Raw genomic sequence first — 6152 nt, 5'->3', positions numbered from 1 at the left:
CCAGCTCAGCACGGGTGAGGAAGGGATTGGCAAAGCCACTGTGAAAGGAGCAGTGAAAATCCCATAATCACGAAATGGTTTGGGCTGGWAGGACCTCAGAGCTCACCCATCCCACCCCACCATGGGCAGGGACACCTCCCACTGTCCCAGGGTGCTCCAGCCTGGCCTCGGGCACTGCCAGGGATCCAGGGGCAGCCACAGCTTCTCTGGGCACCCTGTGCCAGGGCTCCCCACCCTCACAGGGAACAATTCCTTCTCCAGGCTGAACCATCCCAATTTTCTCCACTGTTCCCAGCCCTCCTGGCTGTTTCTCCATCCTCCCCTTGTGCACTCGCTGATCCCAGCACAGCTCCATGAATTTCCCTGTGAAGCCCTTCCCCAGCAGCTCCTCGGGATGAGCAGACTCCCAGGCAGTCTCAGGAGGGTCTCTGGGGTTTCTCCTTGGGTCCATCTCCCTGCTCCCCCAGGAGATGTGTGCGCTCAGTGGGACAATGCTGACCCCACCCAGGCTGAGAGGAAGCAAACCCTTCCCAGCCAGGCCCTTCACCCCCATCTCTGCCCCGGGGGGATCAAAGCTGGCACCAGCAGGGTCCCACAGTGACTCCCTGCAGTTTTCCATGGCTGAATCCCAGGGCAGAGGATCCCCCTGCAGAGYCCATCCCACAGCCACTTCCCTTCAGGGTTCTCTTTTTTGGCCGGGTTTTGTTAAATCTCCATCACCTAAAACTGTTTCCCTGTGCCAAGATTGGAGCTCTCAGGCTCTCCTTGGCTGGGTATTTTTGGATCCTGGAACTGGGCTCGTGTTGCTGGTTTTCTGGAGTGTTTGTTTTTCAGTAACCAGAAGCTGGAACAATGAATGTCTGGGCACACAGAGAGCAGGGAGAGATCAGAGCTTTGAGAAGGGGAAAAGAAAGGGTTTGGCTGGGAACCCTGGAGAGCCTGAGCACCTCTCAGCTCGTCTGTCAGGGAGGGGTGCCAGGGGAGGGCAGGGAGCCCTCGGGGTGCAGAGGAGCTGGAGACAAGCGTTAATGGGACCAGGATGAGTCTGCTGCCACCATTGCCATCCCTGCTGATAATAAACAGGGCAGGTTCTCCCAGCTCTCCTCACCCCCAGCATTCCAGGCAGCAGGAATTCCTGGTTACTGGGATCCCCTTCCTCTGCTCCAATTCTCAATCATTGCCCTGGCCCTTCTCCCTCACCGATATCTGTGCTCACATTGCCCCGACCTCACCCCACAGATCCCACACATTCTCACGGCAAACGGGAATTCCCCGGAGAGGGGAAACCCTAAACGGAAGGGGCAGAAGGAAATCCCTTCCTCCTCCTCCCWTTCCCGATCTCCTGGCTGTGCTTTAATCATCCCCGAGCGAGCTGTGCTTGCAGGGTGTTATTAAAAGCAAACACCAGTGCAGAAGGGCTGCTTGCTTTCCTCCCCAAGCTGCAATAGGAGGGGTCTGATCAATGAAACAGCTCCGCCAGCAGAGCCCACGGCAAACGGAGCGCTCATAAAACGCATCTTTGCAATTAGTTGTTATCAGCTCCACGATTTCCTGCTGAGCAAGGAGGATCCTGAGCTCGGAGCGGCGAGGAGCTGCAGTTCTTGGTGTCCCTGAGGCGCAGACAGGCTGGGTTATTCGGGTTCCTGCTGCAGGATTTGGGGAGCTGGGCTGCCTGTGGCTGTGACAGCGGCTCCACCAGCAGCACAGCCAGCAGCTCCAGAASCAGAGGGGAGGAAGGCAAAGAGGAGGAGGAGGAGGAGGGAAAGGGAGCCTCGTGTTCCACCTGCAGCACGAGCCCTTGGGTGTTCGCAGGGTGGGTCTGTGCCACAGCAGCGGTGTCACCTCCCCATCCTCCCCCAGCCCATGGCACAAGCCCCACAGCACCGACAGCACCAGCAAAGCAGCCCCAAAGAGGCTCTGGGACCGTGGGTGGGCTGACTGTGTTTGCCCTTCCCAAAAAAAAAACTCAAACCAAGCACTTTTCTCTCCCTAGAAATCTCCTAAAATCAAGAAGGGCTCTCCAACCCCAAATATTGCAGCCCTGCTGCCAGCCCCGTCACCCTCTGCCCTGCCCCTGCCCTGCCCCTCGCAGCATCAGCAGCTCCCTCTGCTCCTGCAGAGCTCTGGGCTCTCCCTGCAGCTCCAGCAAGAGGCTGAAGCACCAGAGCTCCCCCAGTTCTGCCCACTGGCACTGGAACACACCGGGTATTTGCTGAGCTCGGGCTGTGCCATCCTCTTGAGAGGTGGCCTTTGGCTCTCACGTCCCCCCAGGCTGGTGACAGCACCTAGTGTCACCCAACACCAGCTCCTCCTGAGCCCCAGCACCTCCAGCTCTGAGCTCTGATCATTCTCCTGATCGCATCCAATGGCCCAGGTTCTGTTTGTGCCATGGAACCCTGGCTCAAGGGGCGCCTCAATCACATTACAGCCTCTAATGAAAATGAGTCTAATGGAATTACCCTGCCAGAGCRGGTTAAAGGCAGCTGCTCTGCAAACTCTGCCTGTGGATCCGTGTCAGAGACAGAACAAGCACCTGGCTCACCCTCTGCCATCTCCTGGCCTCACACAGCCCGTGGGGACTTAACCCACCCTCGGCCCCAGCCGAGGCAAAGTTACACCASCCTGGCAAATATTAACACAGCCAAGGTAGCCCCATGAAGAAATGTGTCAGGGAGAGCAGGGAATGCCAGGAAACAGAAGTGCAGGGAGTTAAATGCAAAAGCCATTAATTCTTTTCCTCTTTCCCTATAAACCACACCCCAATGAGGTTCTTCACACTCTGCTTCCTCAAGGAATCAGCCAAGTGTACAAAGAAACATTGGTACCATTTATTTGGTGTATTCATTTTTATATTTAATTTTTTTTTGAGGAAAGCACAGGAATGACAGCATCAGAACAGGCAACAACTTGACACTCACCAGTGTCTTGTTCTGCAAATGGGCCAGGGAAGCCCTAAGGGGGTAATTAATTATGTGTTCCRATGAGAGGTTTTCTTTAACCCCAGGACTTGGCGCTGTCACCCCAGATTGCAGGCACACAGTTCTCAGGATTTACACCAACCTTCGCTGCAGTCACAGAATCCCAGAAATCATTTGGGTTGGAAAAGCCCTCCCAGAGCACCGAGTCCATCCTGTGCCCATCCCCACCGTGTCCCCAGCCCCGAGCACTCAGTGCCACCTCCAGGTGCCACCTCCAGGGATGGGCACTCCAAACCTCCCTGGGCAGCCCCTGCCAATCCTGATCCCCCTTTCCATGGGGAAATTCCTGCTGCTGTCCCCCGTGTCCCTGCCCTGGCCCAGCCTCCTGCTGTCCCCAGGAACAGAGGGGTGTGGAGAGCAGGACAGAGCTGAGGGGGGCTCCAAGGAGAGGTGGGCAATTCCCAAATCTTCCTCTTCAGCCCCGCTCCCAGCACAGGCTCCTGCATTCCCTGTCCGAAGTGCAGCTCCATTTCCCTGCACTCACCTGCAAACCCCTCCCTCGAACTCGGGCATTCCTCACCCCCAGGGCTCAGCCCCGTTCTGGCAGCACCATCCCCTGCTCTTTGTCCTGCCCCAAACTTCCTGGAATACCTGGAAAAGGGGAGCAAACRTGGAAAACGCCAGCTGGCTCCAGAGGATGGGGAGGAGGAGGAGGAGGGGGAGAAGCAGAAGCACTGCTGGCACTCGCGGGAGCACAGTTGGCGCAGAGGAGCTGAATGTACAATTTGGAGGCTTCTTAGAAGGCCTTAATGAGCCAGCAGGCTCAGTCAGAGCACTCTTACTTTTAAATCCGTGTTTACAAAATCCTGGGGAAACTCAGCTATCCCCGCGTGTCCCCGGTCAGAGCCTGCCGGAGGAAATGAGACAAACACATCTCGCTGTGGAAGGAGCTGTTACCAGAGCAAACTCACACCTTGGCTGRTGTTTGCTCTCCAACGGCGCCTTTGGACAGCGCTGATGGTGCCAAGGTCGGGCTGGCACAGCGGGGAGGCAGCGGGGAGAGCTCCTCAGAGCGGAGGAAGGGGCTGCTGCTGCCCCTTGCCTGTCTCCATTCCCGTTGGAAATGCTCCTGTTCCTGGTGGGAATGCTCCCGTTGGGAATGTTCCCGTTCCAGTTGGGAATGTTCCCATTCCTGGTGGGAATGCTGCCATTCCTGGTGGGAATGCTCCCGTTAGGAATGCTCTCATTCCTGGTGGGAATGCTCCCATCCCTGGGTCCCTGGCACTGCACAAACTGCTGCACACCCCGAGCTGCCTTCCCCAAAGACTGACCTCGGCCAGGCCATCCATCACCCTCTGCTCCACGGACAAAATCCAAGCAAACTCCTAAATAAACCCCTTTGCCAAGTGAAACCAGCCAACTGCAGCAACAGGRGACAGAGAAAAATCATCCTCCTTCAAGAAACACAGGGTGATATTCCCATTAAAAGGAAAGTATTTTGGTTTTGAGAAGAAATGAAGTCATAATGACATCACAGGTTTCAAAGCACACTCCAGGCCGGCTGGGAGCTCCAAACTGCAAAGCAGGACTTGGCTCCTTCCTCACCACCCTCGAGCAGCACAAACTTGCAGCTCTGTAATGTTTTAATTACTTACTCTTCTATCAAGTTTCTGAGGGTGAAGTTTGTTTTGGAGCTGCCTCAGGRGTTTGAGGAAGTGACACTRTTTTTTCACTCCCAGSCACTGCTCTGTCTCTCCCGGAGTCRGATCCACAAACTGGCWCCACTCCCAGCACCTGAACCAAAGCCCTTCAGCSTGAGCAGGACTCGTGTGCACTTCCCTGGCTCTGGGGTAAGGCTGGGCCAGCTCCAGCAGCAGAGAGACACTTTAACCTCAGTGACACGAGCTTGGAAYGGATACAGAGTGTGGAGAGCTCCAGTGGGACACAGCAGAGCACCGAGCTGCCCCAATCCCCACTGCTGGCAAACCCCTTCCCTCATCACAGAATCACAGGATTGTTAGGGTTGGAAAACCCCTCCGGGATCTCGAGTCCAACCGCTCCCCCCGCTCTGCCAAGGCCACCCCTGTCCCCAGGTGCCACAACCGACACGTTCTGTGAACTCTGCCAAGGACAGCCGTTCATCCTCACTCTAGCAGAGTTTCCCGCTCGGGCAGAGCCCGCCGAGCCTCCCGCCCCGGTGAMTGCCCTTGTGCCGGGGTTCCGCTCTCTGCCAGCCCCCACCGCTCCTTCTGCGGGTCCGTGCTGCCCATCCCAGCGCTCTGTTGGCCACAGGAGCCGCTCAGCCCAGCGGAGCCTGCGGTGGAGAATGCTGCTCGCTGCCCGCTTTACCGGGGCAGCCACACACGCGTCAACCTTCCCTTCCCTTCCCTTCCCTTCCCTTCCCTTCCCTTCCCTTCCCTTCCCTCGCGTCCCTGCGAGGGCTCCGGGGCTCCGCCGAGCACCCGGGGCACACCGGGCACCGCACACGGGAAATGCCGGGCACCCCACCCGGGGCACACCGGGCACCGCACCCGGGAAATGCGGGGCACCGCATCCACACCCGCACCCGGGGCACACCGGGCACCACACCCGGAAAATGCCGGGCACCGCACCCGCACCCGCATCACCCCCGGCGCTGCCGAGGGGCGCTCCCGGGGCAAGGACGGCTCTCAGCTCCCCCCGGCGCGGCTTTGCCCCCATCCCCAGCAGATTCCCCCGTTCCCCCGCTCTCTCCGCCACCTCCTGCTCACCGTGGCCGGGACAGAGCCCCGCAGCGCCCGGAGCGGCTCCCCCGGCGCGGCCGCTCATCCTGGCGGGCAGGGGCAGGAGCGGGAGCGGGAGCAGGAGCGGGAGAAGGAGAAGAAGCAGCAGAAGGAGCAGGAGCAGGAGAAGGAGCTGGAAGCGGCGCTGCCCAGGTGCGGGATGCTCTCCTGCCCGCCCAGGTGCGGATGCGGGGCTGCGCTCCCGCCCCGCGGCTCCGCGGGCAGCGCCGCCCCCGGCCCGCCCCGCACGGAGAGCGGGGGATGCCCGGCCCTGTCCCCGCCCCGCCCGGGTGACACCAAGCCCGTGTCCTCCCCGTGTCCCCCGGGTGCCGTGTGAGCGCCGCTCTCCGCATCCCCGCGAATTCTCGCTGCTGCTGCTGCTGCTCTCCCGCTCTCAGAGCAACTTCAGGGCTCGGTGGTTTGGTTTGTTGGAGCAAGCACATCTTACTAGAACTTGCTCGATAGGAACCAT

The 6152-nt window shown here is 59.2% G+C and overlaps 1 protein-coding gene across 1 annotated transcript in view; it reads right to left on the bottom strand.

The window, feature by feature from the left end:
* Positions 1 to 5779, bottom strand: part of HTR4 (5-hydroxytryptamine receptor 4) — a 54737-nt gene extending 48958 nt beyond the window's left edge. Inside the window, exon 1 of the mRNA XM_057382955.1 lies at positions 5669 to 5779. The gene's annotated coding sequence lies outside the window, so the exon portion shown is untranslated. The remainder of the gene's footprint in view (positions 1 to 5668) is intronic.
* Between the last annotated feature and the right edge of the window lie 373 nt (positions 5780 to 6152).

Source organism: Malurus melanocephalus, unplaced genomic scaffold, assembly GCF_030028575.1.
Source record: "Malurus melanocephalus ecotype Western Australia unplaced genomic scaffold, MMel_1.1 scaffold_594, whole genome shotgun sequence".
Lineage (NCBI taxonomy): Eukaryota > Metazoa > Chordata > Aves > Passeriformes > Maluridae > Malurus > Malurus melanocephalus.
This window is presented reverse-complemented; position numbering and strand designations above follow the sequence as displayed.